The following is a 20,179-nucleotide window of genomic DNA, read 5'->3' as shown; positions in this document are numbered from 1 at the left end:
CAGGAGGATGGGTTGGCACCTGTAAAGCTATGAGCACATCACTTAACCTTTTAGTAAAGTCACCTGATCTGTAAACTATTGGTAGTAGAGTACAGACTCCATAGGGCATCAGTGGTGAGCATTAAATTTAATAATCCTAAAGCCTGAGAGAAAGCAATCAATGCATTTACCTCTGACCGTGGTAACAACAAAAAGGAAGGGAAAGAGGTTGAGGGGTGGGGCGTGAGATGTTGACAAAGCCCCAGTGAGCAATGAAGAGCCTCAGGCTGAGGCAGTGGTGCATGAAGCACCCTCACTGGGACTGGCAGGCGCGTCTGGCACACGTGGCGATAAAGCATGGGACACAGCTCCAGGCATGTGTTTGCTGAGGTGTGATGAAAGCTTCTCATACTGAGTGACCAACAGCTCAGCCCAGCCCTCAGCAACCTTATGATGTTGCAGAAATCATTTTACAAGCTTTACAAGCGGTGTCTCATTTAATCTTCACAGCAGCTCCCAGGCAGGTACTAGTATTATGCCCGCTTTATAGATTAATAAAGGGATTACCAGGGAAGCTATACAACTTGACAAAGCTCACAGAGTTCATACGTGGCAGAGCAAGGCTTGGAACTCAGATTTACCCGAGCTGTGCTTCTTCTGAAATATGACACTGCTCCCATGGGAGTAAGTCTCCCCAGGTACAAAGACAGCCAATGGCACCTCCTCTAGAGTGGTTCTGGGGGGTTTCACATGTTAGGACTTCAATATTTACACCAGCGATGCAGGAATGATGACAGCACCCACAACCCTACACGGCTTGCTGGGTTAAAGCTGGAACCCAAAGGTGCAGTAGTAAGAGCACTGCTAGAGGGGGTGAACCTTGGCTCTGCGGGCTACACGCGTCTGCAGCTGAGACCTACAAGTGTATTCAGGATGCGCAGGAGGAGGAACTGGAATTTGGAGCACGGCCAGGGAGAAGAGCATAGGAAGAGTGCCTTAAGGACATGGAAGACTGTCCTGTCACCAAGTGAAGGAGAGTAATTCAGGTGCCCGGAGACTGAACCAGGAAAGGAAAAGAAGAGAGGGTGTGCAGGCAATGTTGGAAGAACAGTGACTGCCCAGGGACAGCTGATGGCTGGGAAGGTGTTTTTCAAAAATAAATTTGGAGGGAAGTGGGGGGAAACAAATAGGCCGTTCACAAGGCAAATGAATGACACTTTGGCTAACTCCTTCTAAGCTCCTCCTAGGACAGGCCTCCTTTCAGTGACACTGTATGTTGTGCTTAAACATAAGGAAGATGGAAAAATTCTTCATTGTTTTGTCTCTCATTAGCAAGGACCAAGTGTCTAGACTAGAGCTTCGTGACCAGTGTTAGCTCTGCTGTGTCCAACAACGTGTTGTCGCCCAACAAATACCAGGTGGTGCACCCCAAACTATCTGCAGGTGAAGAATGAGACTTAAAACAAAAGTCCAATCCAATTATTTTAGACCTATCATTTTGTAAAATACATTTAAAATAGTCTCTGGAAAGGTGATCAAGCACTGAATGTTGCATCATTATCAGTGGCCATGGACGTTTCTAAATTTGCATTCTCACCTCGGCATTCGTGCAGATTTGGGTGGGCTACAAAGAGAGGGGTCCTGCCCCAGGGCTACAGGTCACCCTCTGAGTGACACTGCCACCAACTCCTCTCTGCCCCACAAAACGAGGAACAAAGCTCCCATCTCTTAACAGGTGTGCAGGTTAAACAAGGTCATGAATGTGGATGCTTGGTATTGAGGCAGGTTTCAGGTTGCTGCCATTACCAGCTGTGCCTTTGTTTACTACTCTCTTACTTCTCACCTGGACTATCTGCAGCTCCTTATCCCAAGGTGCCATCCAGATCACAGCAGATTCACCTGTTCAAAGCCAAGGGCTACCATGTCTGACCTTTGCTCAACAGTCTCCAGCAACAGTTGCAAGCTATTCCCCACAGTGTGAGTGAGTCCTTACCGCTCAGCCTGGATTCACAGCTCTTCAATACGTGGGACCTATATACTTGTCATCTTTCTCTTCCCTTCTCTGTACCTGAACTCCAGCACACTGAATAATACCTATGGTTTCTGGCATGCCCCAATTCTCCTCATGCTCTCACTACTTTCTGCCCAAATGTCCGTCCTCCAATCAGGAAGGCAGAATCTCAGTCGGACCATTTGCATGAACTGGATCCTCTTTGCTTCTCAGCTAGAATTATCTCTTGCTACTCCCAAGTCATATAATCCTTTATCAATTCCTCCAAAGGCATTATGGCCTTCAATCTATACTAGAAATCATATCTACACACCTGTTGGAAATGTGTGTGTGTGTGTGTGTGTGTGTGTGTGTGTGTGTACAGATGGCAACAGACTGAGAGCTTCCTGTATTTGCTTCATCACATTTTTTCAGTTATTAGCATGGTGCCTTATATAGTCACATACAACTATTTATTCCCTTGAAAATATATCTTTGAGTCCTACCGTGTGCCTGACATAGAATGGAATGAAGAGGAAGGGAAAGACCTCTCATTTAATCATCAACTTAATTATAGATCCGTCACACTGAGGTCAAAAGGTGGCAAATAGCAGAGAAAAAATTGCAACCAATTGCCCTAATTGATACTCAGTGCATGCAAGCATTCTTTAAGTACAGCACTAAAGGGACATTACAAACAATAGGCAATCAAGCAAAGCAGTTTATAAAGAAAATACAGCATGGCCCCAGGATGCTCTGGAGCTCCTGGCCACCTCGGCCAGGACACAAGGCCATGTGCCCACTGGGCCAGTTCAAAGGGTGAAGAGACAGAACAGAGTGCACTATACAGCACTGCATGTCATATTAATAGCAACCTTCCTCTTTTTAAAATCAGCTGAAGCTTGGCCCATTTCATTTTTCTTTCCTTCCTGGTCATTTTGTTGACCTTATTATGTCTACTAGAATACAAAAATTCCTAGTCAGTGCCAAGAATCCTGCACCCCTTCATCCTTCCCTCGAGAATGATGCAGAAGTGCAGCCATATAGGGGCTGCCTTGCTTACAGACCCCGTGCCTCCATGTGCATGTGCGTGCATGTGTCTGCTGCTTCCAGACCTTTGCATCTCATCCTTAGGTAAATAAAGCCCAGCTCCTTTGGACCTCGTTCCATCAGGCTCAGCCTCCTCACAGCCTCCTTTCTTGCAGGCATCTTTAAGCTCTGGGCCACCTGTTCCCGCTCTGTGACTGTGTCACCACCTCTGGAGTTCCAGACCTCCTCTCTAATGCACTCATTCTTCTCCCTTCCTCAGTCACACAACACCACAGTCATACTTGAAACCTCATTCATACCAAGAGCTGTATCTTTGCTATGGTCTCTGTTTCTAGCATCCCAAGTCCCAGCTATCACCGTTTCTCTTTCCTTCTCTTCCCAAATGCATCGCAAGCCCCTTTTCCCTGGGACTGCCAGGCTGCTGGCCTTCCTATCCCATCAGTGTCTCTCACCTCTATCCCTCCTTGCTAGGTTACTGCGTTCTCTCTCCTCAAAGCTCTCCTGTCTGTTCCATTCTACTCTCTATTGATGACCAATGAACACCCAGGTCCCCACGGCAGCCTTCTGTCCTGACACCGCCAATGGACCCTTCCCACTGCGAAGGAACCCAACGGGCCATTACTCGGCTTGTGTGCTGGGTTCCTTTCTCTCCCTTATCTGCAGCCTTCCCATCTGCATGCTCAGAGGCTATGTTATTTCCCTTCTTTAAAACAAAAAAACAATGCAAACAAACCTCCCTGGAGTCTGTGTCTGTCTCCAACTGTGTCTCTATTACCTGCCACCTATACAACAGAGCTCCTGCAGAAGGCAATTCATGCTCCCTGACCCCAATTCCTCTTCGCCTCCTCTCATGCCAGGCAGCCTCATCCCTACAGTCACCACAATGGTCAAGGCTGGTCAAGCCCTGGACGTGACCTAACCAGGGGTGATTCTTGGTGTTCTCTATTCTACCATCTGCAGCGTTCCAGTTTTTCTCTTCATCCTGAGTTGGCCTTCCCTCCATCCCCACGTTGCCTGGCACGGTCTCTTGGTGGGAACTGCACTTCCTAATCCCCTGACTTGGAGAGCCTTACAGCTCTGGAGCACTTATCTCCTTTATGAGCTCACTCTTTGTACCTCACTACCCTCTGTACCTTGATAATTACAAACTTGCATCTAGAACCTGTGTCTCCCCTGAAATGCAAACGGGGCTACGTGCTTGGTTTCTCCATTCAATACAGACGGCATCTCAACTTCACCCGTCCGAAAGGAAGCTCCTGACTCCCCTACAGAGCCACCCTGCCCAGCCCTGGCCAGCTGAGCCAGTGGGCCTCCATTCTGCTCAGGCAATGCTCTGCAGTCATCCTGAATGCCTCTTTGTGCTCACAGTCCGTGACCATTCAATCAGCAAATCCTGCTGGCTCTTCCTTCCATGGGTTCCCAACCACATCTTCCATTTCCACCATGACCACCCTCATCTGAATTAGTATCATCTCTTGCTTATGTTATTGCAACAGCCTCCACACTCACTTCCTTTCCCACACTCACCTCTCTTCTCCACCTGCAACCAAAGCAATTCCCTTAAAATGCCAACCCAGTTCGGTCACCTCTGCCCCAAAGCTTCTAGTACCTTTCCATCACACTCACAATTGAAGCTAAACCCTCACTCTTGTCACGTACACAACCTACTGGTCTGCTCCCACTACGGCCCAGTTTACTGTTTCTTGAACCTGCAGCCACGGCCCCGCCTGTGCCTGGCCCACTCCTGCCCACACCAGGCTCACCCTCTTACGGCTTTCTAAGCTCAGCCCAGGGTCACCTGCAGCTGGACCCTGCCAGACTCCCATGCCTCCCCTGACCCGACTCTTAATTCTCCTCTGTCCTACTTCAGTTTTCTTCACAGATTTATCCTCATCTAATATCATATATATTTATATATTTATTGTCTGTCCTACCAAACATACACACACTAAGATGAACTCTCTGTAACAGCAGAGATATTGTTTTGTTTTATTTTATACTCTGTTCTTAGAGATAATGTGGTCATTAATTTTTTTCAAGCAAAGACATGAATTATGTAAAATGAAACGATAATATTTAGTCATTGAGGGAAAAGCTAAATATGAAATGAAAGGACACAAACAGTGAGAAGAGGGATGTCACACTCCTGGTGGTTCACATGACAACGTATGCCATCTCCACAACGACTTTGTGGAGTCCTAACTTATCATCCACATTTACAGATCAGGAAACTGAGGCACAGAGAGGAACTTTATCCCAGTTTTCAGAGGTAAGAGGTTGGGTTATTCCAGCAAGTCTGGGACTAGAGGTGCCTCTTCAGTTACTATGTTATGCAACTTCCCATCCATTAAAACATTCTAATGTGAAAAACTTTAAACAAATATAAAAGTAGACAGAAAAGTATAACAAATCCCATTTACCCATCAATCAGTTACATTTGGCCAATGTAATTTCATCTGTATATCATTTAACAATTACTTCTACATTATTTTGAAGGTAAGTCCAGAAATCATATCATTTTATCTAGAAATCTTTCAGTATGCACCTCTAAATTATAAGAACTTTGTTTTTAGAGAGCCGTGACACTATTAACATACCTAAAAAATTAGCAATAATTCCTTAATGCCATGTAGAAGATACTTTCAATAAGTTAAATACACTGAGTGGCCAGATTATTATGACCATCTGATGTTTGTATGCAAATTAGCCGTACACTCCATCGTATGGGATATGGAAGCCGAAGGCCTGTTCGAACACCTTTGTGTCTGCAGTTACCAAGATAAAACGTCTCCAATTCGCACAGGAACACAAGGACTGGACAGTCGAGCATTGGAAAAAAGTCACGTGGTCCGATGAATCACGTTTCCAGTTGCATCATGCAGATGGCAGAGTGAGAATTTGGCGGAAACAGCATGAAAGCTTGCACCCCACATGCATGAGTAAACCCTTCAAGCTGGTGGGGGCAGTGTTATGGTTTGGGGCATGTTTTCCTGGCATGATTTGGGCCCTTTAATTCGTGTGGAAAAAAGTCTGAATAGCACAACATACCTAAGTATCGTTGCTGATCAAGTTCATCCTATCATGTTGATGGCGTATCCCAATGGAGATGGCTTCTTCCAACACGACAATGCGCCATGCCACGGTGCTCATATTGTGCAGGAGTGGTTTCACGAACATGAGGGAGACTTTACCTTGCTTAGGTGGCCCCCACAATCACCAGATCTCAATCCAATTGAGCATTAGTGGAACGAAGTTAAAAGAGCCATGAAGCAGCTCATTCTACAACCATCAAATCTCACAGAACTGGACAGTGCTATTCATCAGGCATGGTGTCAGATTCCTCGCATCATCTTTCAACATCTCGTGGACTCAATGCCAAGAAGAATCGCCACAGCACTGAAGGCAAAAGGTGGCCCAATGAAGTACTGATGGGGTGGTCATAATAATCTGGCCACTCAGTGTAGTTGATACTTTATATTCTAACTAGGGTCCCTAGCAGCTGACGGCTGCCAGCTGAGTACTCCCTCCCTTCCCTGGCCCCCTGCCAGCACTGAGGCCTCCCTCCCTTCCCCTGGCCAGCCCGCCCCCTGGTCAAACTCCTGGAACAACTTCGGTCGAGGGGACAATTTGTATACTACGCTTTTATTATATAGGATGTATGAGGTCCCAACCTTCAGTCAGATGAAATGTTTTTTATGACTGTATTTTAATAGCTGAGTTTCATGGAAAAGAAAACACTTAAGAATGGTGAGGGAAATTTAAGGGACAAATGCCACCTTCAGGTAGAGAGCCAAGTTGTGCAGAAGGAAGACATATGCCACCACATAGGACCTTACTAATGCCAGAGGATATCTCTCCCATTCTCATTCTAATCTCATCACATATCCCGTTGGCTTGCTCTTGTCACAGGTGACGCCTTACGCTGCCTTGGGAAGCTAGGGCTGTACCCACCCCTCAGGGAGGTACATGGTTACCCAGAGGCCATCTCTGAGTTGCCTACCCCTCAATCCCAGAATCACTGTGACTTAGGCATCAGCTGAAGGAGACAGCTCTGGATCATCTCAGCTGTCATCTTTGACCCCAGCCACTTAAAAATGATTGTTAAGATAAAGGAAGCCATCTCCAGAGTGCACCTTTGTTTTCAGGCCTCTCAGTCATTTAATATTTCTTCATATCTTGACAGTTGTGACTGTAAGTCCCACTAAGGGTTTCTGGTCTGGGCACAGATGACAAATTAATCCCCTTTGTTCTATGGTTGAGATGTTAAGGCTAAGAGCATTTACTTTTCCTATATTTTAGGACTATTACTGAATTGGACTGTAGTCTAGAGTGCAGAGGAAAATAATGTTTCTTCCATATCAAAACTCACATATTATTGTCATGACTGAGCACTGAACACAGAAGCAGCAGCAGGAGAGAGAGGAAAAGAGAGGTGGAAGGAGAGGATGAAGGGAGGGAGGAAAGGAAGGGCAGGGCAGGTCAGGGAGGGAGGCAATAAGTCTCTTCCTCAAACTTCTACTGGCACCTTGCTCTATGGCCAAGTTGCTTTTCCCACCCATTTAATTGTACCTCCGAGTTTATTAGCTAGTTAGTTTTGAGCTGAGTAAAAGCCTTTATTGTACATCCCTTTGGCTGATGTATGTTTTGAGGGTTTTTTATTTATATCCTCAAATTGGCAGACACTGGACTCTAGGCACTGATTTTTTTTTCCACTACCTTCTTCTAATCAGGGAATATAAACTGTGAAGATTAAGTAAGCATCTATTGTTTACTGGATGTACTTACAATGTTTAAAGAAGCAGAAACCAGCATGTAGCAAAAAGTCAAGAATACAAATTAAGAGGTCAATGAAACAAAATTTACCAATGATGTGGTAAATTTTATGGAATTTGAAATAGATAAGTTGCGAGAAGTAGTAAGGATAAGCATCAAGGAAGGGGAAAATAAATAATAAATATAATCATTCACAAAATTTAAAAAGACAATATTAATGAACAACTAAACACATGTGAACTAAAAGAGAAGGCACTCTTAGAAAAGAAGGATGTCAAGCATGCAACACACATGCTCATGTGCAGTTCACATGTTTATGGATTAATGTGTTTTTGTTGTTTCTATAGTTTTGCATATCAAAGTTGCCCTGTTAATAAATATTTACCTCTAAAATAACCAAATGTTCCAGAAACTACTTGCAGTTCAGAGTTAGGAGTAGGTGAGTCTTTTACCCCATCCCACCCCCCAGAGCAGTCCAGAGGTGGGCAGCTAAGAATCAGGTGACTTCAACCCTGTCTCTGCCTCTTCACTTTGACCTTGTGTACAGAAGGGCAGCAATGGAAGAACTAGGAAAGATCACCAAGAGCACAGATGTGTCATTAACCCTTTGAGTGCCAACCAATATCCTAGGAACTATGCTAAAATTGCCAAGGAATTTTTGCTGATTTTACAGCTGTTTAGGAAAAAAATTATGAATCACAAGTAAATGAAGTTACATATTCAATATCTTCCACAAAATCATCATCTTCACAGCAAGAACTGACATATTTAGCAATATCATCATCACTAATAAAAGCAGGCTTAGAACTGGACACTGCAGGAGGAGCGTGATAGCGCTCCCGGCACTTTTGGCGACAGACAGGACGAGCGCGAGCGCGCTCCCCGGCACTCTAGGGGTTAAAGACCAAGACCATCCACACCCTCATCTTCCCAATTACTGAGTATGGATGTGAAAATCTGACAGTGAAGAAAGCTGTTGGAAAAATAGTGATTCCTTTCCAATATGTTGTTGGAGGAGAGCTTTATGGATACCCTGGACCACCACAAGGACAAACAAGTGCATTCTAGAGTAAATTAGTCCTGAAACATCTCTGGAGGCAAAAATGATAAACTGAAACTGTCCTACTTCGGGCAAATCATAAGAAGGCAGAATTCTTTAGAAAAGACATTAATGCTGGAAAAATAGAAGGCAGCAAGAAAACAGGGAGACCAAATACGACATGGATTGACTCCATAAAAGAAGCCACAGGCATGAGTCTACAGGAGCTGAGTAGGGCTGTGAGGACAGGACACTGTGGACATCACTCATTCATAGGGTCAGCAGGAGTCACAGCCAACTCAACGGCATGTAACACACATGTCCCACAACCTTCTTTTCCAGCTTTCTCCTCCTTGATATGGGAATGATAATGTTTCCTACCTTAGGAGAAGTGTCAGCCTCATAGGACATAGTTCTACCACAGAAGCATGCATGATTGTGACCACATGTTTGCTGCATGTGTGAAAGGAATATTCCCACGACCTGAGTGGCCTCAGAGCTATGCAATCTAGAGCCCAGGCCACCAAACACAAGATTCCAACCCACAATTTGGAGTGAGAGTCCTTGCACAGATTACCATAACCTTCATTTTATAGGTAAATTAGTTGAAGTCTAATGAAATTGAGTGGCTTGCTGAAACTGGCAGATCCAGGACAGACAGCCTAGGTTCCCCCATTATTATTTCAGGTTTATCTTTTATACCAAACTCACATACCACAGCAAGGCTTCTCATGTCACAATTACTAACGGTTTGGAGCAAGTGACTTGTTTGCACTTTAACACAATCATTGGTAATCTGCACAAAGGTGGGAGGACATCTGTCTTCATGGTCAATTGGGAAAAACTCTTCAACTAGCCCACGCGTGTTATCAAAAACTGAGGTCAAGCCCTAACCAGTTTGGCTCAGTGGATAGAGCATCAGCCTGCAGACTGAAAGGTCCCAGGTTTGTTTCCGGTCAAGGGCATGTACCTTGGTTTCGGGCACATCCCCAGTAGGAGGTGTGCAGGAGGCAGCTGATCGATGTTTCTCTCTCATCGATGTTTCTAACTCTCTATCCCTCTCCCTTCCTCTCTGTAAAAAAATCAATAAAATATATTTTTAAAAAATTGAAGTCAAATTTATTGCTTTATAGAAATTTATCAGGTTTAGTATGGCAGCAGTTTAATTACCTTAAATAGGGTAAGTTATTTCACTTATATATTTAGGAAAACATGATAACTACCATCAAATATTTGAAATGCTCTTCTATGAAAAAGAAATTAACCCTTAGCAGCTACAAGTTTCTGACCCTAGCAGATTCTTAAAATATATCCCTTGAATTAGGCTGAGTTGAATTGATCTCATTTTTAATCTCTCCAGAGGCTAAAGTTAGGAACAACTGACATATAATATGAAATCATAATCTCATATCAAAAATATTACGAATAACTTTTCAACCATTAACACAAATAATGGAATGGTTGATTTGCTGGGTAGCAGGCTATTCATTTCCAGAAATATTCAGGAAGCCAAACAACAACAACCCTCCTTTTCATAAGCTGGGTAGGGTGGGGGCCAGAAGTGCTGGTCCAGTACACTCTGCGGTAAGTATAATGAACACAATACAATCTTTATTTATTGTGGATCTTGAAATACTCAACGTTAGGCATCAAGAATAATGGTCACTGTACAAATGGCTAATAATGAGATATTTTAAAGCAAATTTGTTATAGTGCTTTTCATACTAGCACTCAATGTAAGTGTAGATTCTTTTACTAAAGGGTGCACACCTCAAAATCATGGGCTATGTCCAATCCACTTGCCTATCAATATTGTCTAGCTTAAACAGTAGGTACTTCATATGCTGAATTAATATCTGAATAAGTGAATGAAAGTATAAGATTTGGAACTGAATTCTTGGTAATTCATAGTATATACTGAAATAAAATTTTAGTCTTTTAAGCCTCATGCTATGAGATTACTTTTTCTTAAGTTCCTTTTTGAGGGTACGGTGAGGACTGAAAAAGTTAATGAGTAGGAACTCACACAAAGTGGTCCTGACTCAAAGTAAACACATAATGCATGCTAAACATTATTAACAATTTGCCTCTGTATGAATAAATCTTTAGAAAAGAGGAATTTGACAAAAGAATAACAGATTTCAAAAAATATCACTTTTGCCTCTCTATACTCTGAATTTGTCACAGGCTCCATCTGATGGACAAAGGAGATGCCGGATGCAGGGGTTATATACAAAGGCTCCTTTGGGTACTACCCACCACTTAGTTTTTAGAGTTTTTATGAGGCCCCAATTAAATAATCTGAGTGGAAGTGTCTGAAATTCACAAGGAGCCATATAAATATCAGGAATAAAAAAAGAAGTTGAAAACACTGTGTAGAAATATAATTTGGGATTAAGGCCCTCAGCTTGACTTGTTTTTCTGAAACATTTAGATTACATACAATGTACTTATCAGTGTAAAGATATAAGAATAAGTCATAGCTGATGTATCAGCTTAATGTGCATATTTAATAAACTGAACAATAAAGTAAAACTGAAGCATCTAAATATCAAACACAAGAAACACTGGTAGAAAAGAACCCTTTATCAATTGGCCTAATTCAACATCAGGCATCCAGCATTCTGATTTCTACTTGTTTCAGGTAACCTTTATGATCCTAAAGTAAGTGCAAGGTCCCATCTGCATGAACATACCGCATTCTGTGACTCCTCAAATGTTAACGTGGATCAGACAGATGTCCAGGCGGCATCTGCACGCACCTCAGCCTCGGCCTCCAAGGGAGCTTCCCTGCAAGAGGGGACAGAAAAAGTGGTTAGTGGACCTGAGAACATTCCCCTGACTTAATGGAAATGGACAGTTTCCCGACGTGGGAGCTCTTCTCCTTAAGCCAGTGGAGGCTGTGCACAAGGACTGCACTCACTGCACTTCAGCTGAGGAAGAGTCTGGAGCTACACATCCTGCTGTCTCCTCAGAGCTGTAGTGCTTTTGAAATAAGTCTGTTCTTTAATAAAATTACAGAGCAAGGTCAGGTGTGTGAAACTTGGGTAAGTCCCTAGGTCCCTAGTTTACAAAGACCACCAACAAAGGGAGATGAGTCAGAGTGAGCTCAAATGCCCAGGACACTGCCTGCTTGTCAGGTTGTAATCACTGTTGTCAATAGAAGGTTCTGGACTACAGGCGAGCACTCCAGAATCAAACATCGCTGTGCCTGAAGAATCAAATATGGATCTCAAAATCAGACTGCCTACCTAAGGCTGTGACAGTATTAAGAAAGAAAGATGGAAAGGGGAGAAAGATGTTTCTGATATTTCCTGTTTTCTAGGTTTACAGGGGAAGCTGGGGTAACTGAAGAAAAGGAAAAGAATTCCTTGTAACACAAGTTCAACTTTTTCTAACCACCAACCATATTCATTCCAATTTTAGCAATGCTGTGGGAGGAAAAATGAAACATGAAATTCTATGCCTTCCACTTTGCATATATTCCTTACCTCTACCTGGAATGCCCTCTCTCTCCGGGTCTTCACAGCCTGCCCAGAGTCTCACTTCCTACTGTGTATGATGATAGTGAGAAAAGAATCTTCCTATTAAGAACAGCACAAACAATAACTACCATTACTGAATGTCTAACTGAACCAGGACCTCACTTAATCCTCAAAGATAGGAAATATAAATGTTATATCGGCTCAAGATGTGAGGTAGCTCGCTGAGACACACAGCTAGAACAAGGTTAACAGTACTCAGACCAGCTCTTTCTGACTTCAGAGTTCCTTCTATGTCTCCATTTTTCTCAGATCCTCCAACATTTAAACTTTAGATTCTTCATTATTTTCAAAGAAAATATCTAACATTTGTGACATGCTCTGGTTCACATACAGAAATAGACTGTTTTGTAGATAGAGTCGATGACTCTTCCAGGACAATATAATCATTATTAAAATGTGGAGATCATCTTAGATCGTTCGAAATCTAATCAAATATATGTACACTTTTAAAAGAAGTAATGCAGATATCAAGTTTCTGATGATTTCTAGTAAATGGGGAAAATAAAACAAAGAACCCATTAGAAGATACTTCTGAGAATTTCAGGCCTTAAGAATCTTACTTATAAGAGAAAATAACAGTAAATCTAGTTTCTACTTGGGTTAGAGTTATCTTGCCTAATGTAAGTCAGAAATAAAGGTCTTAATGGTTTTAAGTGGCCCAAATGGTTGCCTTCACATGGTGACACGGACACAGCAAACAAAGTGGCTCAGTGCTAGCTGCATACAACTATGCAAGACTCCTAGAGCCTTGCTTCTTCTCCCTCCTCTGAATGATTATCTTCAAAATAGAGAGAGGGGTGCATAGATAGTGAGGGCAGGGAGGGAAGGGCTAGTCAGAAGAACAGACTTGGTGTCAAAAACAACTCTGCTGAGATCTATTGTCCACTCCACTTAAAAAGAGAAGTTTATGGCAAACAAATAGAAGTAATGCTCATGTAATCAAGTAGAAAGGATAGCTGTGCATATAGATTTGTATGCATGTGTATACATGTGTACACACTTATTTCTTCTAAAATTGCCATTCCTTTCATTTTCATCCTGGCTGTAATGCAAAGTACTAGGTTTACAACCTGTACAAATGCTCAAAAGTTAAATGATTTAAAGAACCATTAAACTAGCAGGGGCCAGTCTCAATCTTTTTATTTTATTTTAAAACTAGAGGCCTGGTGCAAGAAATCTGTGCACAGGTAGGGTCCCTAGGCCTGGCCGGCAATCAGGGCCAATCAGGGCCTTCCAGCTGCCAGCTGGGGCCTTCTTTCGCCAGCTGCTGGCCAGGGCCTTCCTTAGCTCCGCACCACCTCCTGGTGGTCAGAGTACATCATAGCGAGCGAGCGAACTCCTGGTCTCCCAGTGGAACTCCCAAGGGACACTTTGCATATTGGCCTGTTCTGTATATAATCTACAAGATGTAAATAATCACAACACTGCAGATGGGGGAAAAGTCAGAATTTCAAAATTACACAGGGTGACTTTCTCATTTGTAAAATGAGGGTAATAGATGGTTAGACAATCTTTAAGATTTCTGACCTCTGCAATTAAGCTTTAATTATCCAGTAAATTCCGGAAGTTAGTTTTAAATTTATATAAATAATAGAGGCCTGGTGTATGAATTTGTGCATGGGTGGGGTCCGGCCGGCCCATCACAAGGGCCAATCAGGGCCAGCTGGCCAAGGGGAGGGGCCACAGGAGGTTAGCCAGGCCGGCCCTGCCCCCGATCAGGGTGGGGGGCCGATCGGGGCTGGGTCGGCCAGGGGGAGGGCCACAGGAGGTTGGCCAGGCAGCCCCACCCCTTATCGAGCCAGTTGGCCGGCCACAGTGCATGTCACAGCAACCAGTCATTCCAGTTGTTCCAGTCGTTCCAGTTGCTTGTCTTTTCTACATATAAATTCTAGTTACTTTACAGTTATTTCATATTGTCTTTTAAATCAATAAAATCATAGTTATTTATGCATCAATATCACCACTTTTAAACAGAGGAAAAGTGAAAAACTTTCCATGGAAATAATAATATCAATGAAACTAAACCTTTATAAACCACCATCAACTTTGGAATTTAACACACTGGAGACTTAAGCAGAGTGATAGCAGAACTCAAGACTTGACTTTCAGAACTCTCTGGGAGATACACAGATCACACTAACATATTTACTTGGCCTCTTCTATAGCTGTCCCAAAACAGAAATCAGATTTCTCATTAGAAACATGATGTAAAACTGATAGCTTCTTAAATCAAAATTAGTGAATAACAAAACTTATTTTCCCTAAGATATTTAAAAAACTTCCTATCCTTTGATATAAGCTCTAGGCTTATTCTTTTGTTATTGAGGGGGTTTCTGTGGCTCTTGACTAGAGAGGCAAGTTGAGATTCCTTATTCCCTGACGGAGCCCATGGGGATACTTGTCCAGGCAGACAGAATCCTTCACTGACAAGAGTGAGGCTGAACATCAAAAAGGGTGACTATTTGGTTCCTCAACCCTGAAGAAATCCTGGTAGATGATACTGCCTGGCTAATGAGGGCATATTCTATCTTATGCTGGTAGATTGCCTGGATCCTTTTTGCAAATTAACCTAAAAGTCTGTTTCTTTATATCTTCTGTTTATTTATACACATATGTTTGAGGCTTATACTATTTCCCACCCATACTTCAAGTATCATCATGGTGTAGTTAGTTGCTCATACTCTTAATTTAAAAAAAAAAAAAAAGCACTATTTGCTTTTTTTTCAGGCTAGACTAGTTTAATTTAGTGAGCTAATTTCCATAAATAATTTATGAAAAAGTTGGACTATGAGGTAAATACAAAATATCTTCAAATATATGAACACAGGACTGAAAATCTTCTGCAAATGAAGTGTGCAGATGACTGACATTTTAAAACATTTGATATCTGAGAAATTATGTGACTTTCTTAAGCATTGTCTGAGATGAAAAATGAGATTTATATGTAGATCCAATTAATTGCCTATAGAGTCAGCAATCCCCAAGCTCACCTGCATCATGTCATAAACACAGCCTCACTCTAACCCCAGTGCCAACAGGATCCCAGGAGGTAGGTCCCAGGAGGTGGAGGAAAGAAGGGATGGTGTGCAGTGAAAGGAAATTTGCTCCCTGGGGAAGACCTCCCCAAGTCAGGTTTAGGATCTCCAATGGGAGTCTGGGTATTTTTGTTCTGACAAAGCCTTGGCAACCCATCATCACAATCACTCATGAGTATCATGATGTAAGCCACCCCATTGCAAATTACAGTACACAGGCAAAAAAGGCTCCTCTACTCACTCTGGAATCCCTTTGGTGGGCTCATTTCCTCAATAGTAAAAGAAGAACCTTTGAAAACTTATCATCAAATCATGTTCTCTACCTCTAAGTGCCCCCAGCTCACATCCAACCCCGGACTGAACAAATGTTCATGTGCCCAGGAGGCAAGCAGGGGCAGGACTGAGCTGGGCAGGTCTGGAGCCCTGGCTTCTACTTTATCTGTTTTCATTTTTTAAAAAAAGAGTTGCAATGAGCAGGCTGGAAGAGGTCAATAGGGGGGGTAAGGGAGACTTATGTAATACTTTCAACAATAAAGATTAAAAAGAAAAGTTGCTATGCCCTGACAGAGAGGGAGGAAAACAGGGTAGTTCTCAACCCTGGACTCGTATTAGAATCCCTGGGGAGCTTTTAAAACATACTGAGGTTCACCTGCAGATACTGGGATTTAATTGGCCGGAAGTAAAGCCCAGGCAGGCATCAGTATTTCTTCTTTTATAAATTAAATTTACTGGGATAACATTGGTTGAAGACATTATATAAATTTCAGGTGTACAACTTTATATAATACAAAATCTGTATACTCTATTGTGTGCTCATCACCCAAAGTCTAGTTTCATTCCATCACCATATAGTTGACCCCTTTTTACCTTCTTTAAAAACTCCCCAGGTGATACTAACATGCAGGAAGGCTTAGAACCACTGACTCAAAAGAAAGGCTCAAAATTTAGCTAAAGAAACAGATTTGAGTTGGTATTCTGCCGCTTCCTAGCAGTATGAACTTTACAATTCAACTAGCTCCTCCATTAGTGGAATAAAAAGAAAAGATTAGACTGCCATAGTCACCTTACAGGGCTAAGATAAAAATCAATATGGAAATATAAGAAAAAACCTGATTTAAAAAATACAGCTCTACATAAATTCTCTTTTTACTTAAGCAAAACTTTGAGAAGTAAACCTCAAAACTATGGACAAGGCACAGAAGCAACACAAGAAGTGAGAATGATCAAAAATCAGCCCTAACCAGTTTGGCTCAGTGGATAGAGCGTCGGCCTGCGGACTGAAAGGTCCCGGGTTCGATTCTGGTCAAGGGCCTGTACCTTGGTTGTGGCCACATCCCCAGTAGGGGGTGTGCAGGAGGCAGCTGGTCGATGTTTCTCTCTCATCGATGTTTCTAACTCTCTGTCCCTCTCTCTTCCTCTCTGTAAAAATCAATAAAATATATTTTTAAAAAAATCAGAGAAAAGGGTCATGTTCTTGTGTTTTAGCACAAAGCTGTGGTGGTTTTCCTATTTCTTGACTCTGAAACCAGCGGTTTCTGATTTGAGCTGACACCCTTTCAAAGATGACAGTCTCCTGGACTGAGGGCAGTGAGGTGCATACGCCATGGGTTCACATGTTGGCGCTCAAATCACAAGAGCCCTGAGCCCGGACGCAGAAGATTTAATACGGCGGCCACGGACCCACCCTGCGAAGGGATGACACGGCGACTCTGGGGCTGAGAGGTAGGACACTGAGCCCCGGGGAGACACCAGCCTTATCTAAGCAAGGTCCCCTCGCTGAGGAGGCGAAACAGGAAGGGGCGACACAGTCGCTAAGGGAACAGGAAGGGAGGCGCCCTTCAGACGGAGGCAGGCGGCCCACCCCCCTGGGGCCCAGGCCTGGTCTGCGCACTCAGTGTGGAGGCCTCCGTGCCGCTCCGCCAGGACAGGGTCCCCGGGCGGCAGGATTCCACACACGCGGTTGGGGAGGGCCCTGCCTCTGTGTCACCTGGCGTCTTTCACTTTTCAGTATTTTTGTGAGCAGCCTCCTAGCTTTTATTGGGGTGCCTCCTGAAACTTGAAAAAGGGTGCTGCTGAAGAGCCGGTGGGGCACTGAGACAGCAGGGCGCAGCGAGGAGGAGCACCCGGTCTCCTCCGCGCACTTCCTGCCCTCACAGCCTCAGGTGTGTGTGCCCCTCATGTGTGTGCCTCCCCTCAGGTGTGTGCCCCTCAGGTGTGTGCCTCCCCTCACGTGTGTGCCTCTCCTCAGGTGTGTACCCCACATGTGTGTGCCCCTCACGTGTGTGCCTCCCCTCACGTGTGTGCCTCTCCTCAGGTGTGTACCCCTCATGTGTGTGCCCCTCACGTGTGTGCCTCCCCTCACGTGTGTGCCTCCCCTCACGTGTGTGCCTCTCCTCAGGTGTGTACCCCTCATGTGTGTGCCCCTCACGTGTGTGCCTCCCCTCACGTGTGTGCCTCTCCTCAGGTGTGTACCCCTCATGTGTGTGCCCCTCACGTGTGTGCCTCCCCTCACGTGTGTGCCTCCCCTCACGTGTGTGCCTCCCCTCACGTGTGTGCCTCTCCTCAGGTGTGTACCCCTCATGTGTGTGCCCCTCACGTGTGTGCCTCCCCTCACGTGTGTGCCTCCCCTCACGTGTGTGCCTCCCCTCACGTGTGTGCCTCTCCTCAGGTGTGTACCCCTCATGTGTGTGCCCCTCACGTGTGTGCCTCCCCTCACGTGTGTGCCTCCCCTCAGGTGTGTGTCTCGTTCAGGTGTGTGCCTCCCCTCAGGTGTGTGCCCCTCACGTGTGTGCCTCCCCTCACGTGTGTGCCTCCCTTCAGGTGTGTGCCTCCCCTCAGGTGGGGCCTGCAATCCTACTCCCTGAAGTCCATTCGAAAACGCACAGGAAACCAGATAAAAACCCAGCTGAGGGCACAGGGCGGCACGCAGGCTCGGCCCGGGGCGAACTCTGGGAAACTGCCAGTACCTGTTCCTCGGCGCTGCGACGGGACATCCGTCCGAGTGACGAGCGGGGCCGCGCAGGAGGGCGCGGGGCCAATGGTACCCGGGGTGTCCGCACGCAGGGCCCGAAGACCTGGTCTCCACGACCAGAAGGCGGGGCGGCGGGGAGGAGGAGCGAAGGTGCGAAGTCGGCGAGACAGCGCCCTTAGGCCCGAGGCCACCCAGGCGCACCCAGCCACAGGCACCTCGAGGCCGGCCCGGGCATCGAGCCCGCCACCTGGACGCAGAGACACAGCCCAGTGCCCGCGAGGGGCCGCGCCTCCTCCCGCGGGCCCAAGGAGGCGGGTAGCGGACACGGACATGCGGGGCCTCGGCCGCCTCAGCGCAGCCAGCCTCCCGCTCATCATCCCTCGCCGGCATCCTGAGGCGCCTCCTGCACTTCCGGTGCATGGCACTTACTTCCGGTGGGCCTGAGTGGGAAGCCGGGCCAGGGCGTGGACGTCACTTCCGGCGGCACCCTGGCCTCCCGGAAGTGGTGGTGAGTGCGTGGAGCCGCGCTGGGTGAGGCTGGCGCTGTGCCTCGGAGGGTGTGAGGCCGCGGGCGCTGCGGCACCGGCCACGGGGACCAGGCGGCTCAGTCACGCACCGTGACAGTGAGGAGGCTCCAGGCCGCCGGGCACACGAACGCCGCGTCACGAGAGGGAGCCCTGCGATGACGAGAGGCCTCGCCTGGCCCGGCGCCGCCAGGTACCACGTGACAGACTCCGCGGCGCAGGCGCAGGGCCTCCTTTCAGGGAGAGTGCGAGCGGGAGGACCGAGCGGTGCGGCCGGCGGTGCCACACACCACGCTCCACAGAGAGAAACACGGAGACAAAGACAAAAACGAACTTTCTGTCCTCAAAAGCGTGACAACCCAAATACATAGAATCAAGAAATTCAAGAGTAGAGTTACATTTTACAAACTAAGATAAATATAGAAAATTTTATTCTGTTTTTCTAGGAGGTGCTTATAACCAAGCCAGAATCAGTCAAAAGGAGCATTGAGTGATTAAGAAACTTTGATATAAAAGTCACCTGAAATACAAGTAAAAGACCTGTCACTGCTCCCAAAACAAAAGCTATTTGAGAGGCAAGAGGAAACAGTGCCTTTTAAAGCAAATGGGGGGAAAAAAGTTATTTAGTAGAAGAGACCAGTTCTCCAATAAAGAGTGCTTGTTCTGGCTCTACCGGTTTGCCCAGTGGATAGAGCATTGGCCTGTGGACTGAAGCAGCAGTCGCCAACCGGCGGTCCGCGGACCACTGATGGTTCGTGAGGTCCAAAAGGTTGGCAACCACTGGACTTAAGGGTCCTGGGTTCGATTCCAGTCAAGGCACATGCCTGTGTTTCAGGCTCGATCCCCAGTAGGGGGCATGCAGGAGGCAGCCAATCAGTGATTCTCATCATTGATGTTCCTATCTCTCTATCCTTTCCTCTCTGAAATTGATAAAAGTATATTTAAAAAGAATCTTGTCCTGTTTAGTAAACTTAATATTCCCATCTAGATGATTTTTTTAAAAAAGAGAAAGGACAGTATGCATGCATATAAGCATAACCAATGGACATAAGACACTGGGGGGTAGGGGAGGCCAGGGGACTGTCAAGGGCGGGGGGAAGAAAAGGACACATAAGTAATACCCTTTGTAATACTTTAAGCAATAAAAAAATAAAAAATTAAAGAGAAAGGACATGATTCATGACACATTTCCATTTCGAGGGTTGTCCCCCTTTGTTTAAGAAATTAAAGAAGATTTCTGATTAATATTGGGATGCTTTTTTTGATGGAACAT

General features: G+C 45.2%; 1 protein-coding gene across 10 annotated transcripts in view; it reads right to left on the bottom strand.

The window, feature by feature from the left end:
• Positions 1–20,179, bottom strand: part of MYT1L (myelin transcription factor 1 like) — a 301,904-nt gene that overhangs the window by 248,831 nt on the left and 32,894 nt on the right. For all 10 annotated transcript variants that reach the window (XM_059660630.1, XM_059660629.1, XM_059660636.1 and 7 more), the window contains one exon: positions 11,528–11,621. The gene's annotated coding sequence lies outside the window, so the exon portion shown is untranslated. The remainder of the gene's footprint in view (positions 1–11,527; positions 11,622–20,179) is intronic.

This window comes from Myotis daubentonii, chromosome 12, assembly GCF_963259705.1.
Source record: "Myotis daubentonii chromosome 12, mMyoDau2.1, whole genome shotgun sequence".
Classification (NCBI taxonomy): Eukaryota; Metazoa; Chordata; class Mammalia; order Chiroptera; family Vespertilionidae; genus Myotis; species Myotis daubentonii.
The sequence above is the reverse complement of the archived record's forward strand: the minus strand, read 5'-3'. Positions and strand labels throughout refer to the sequence as shown.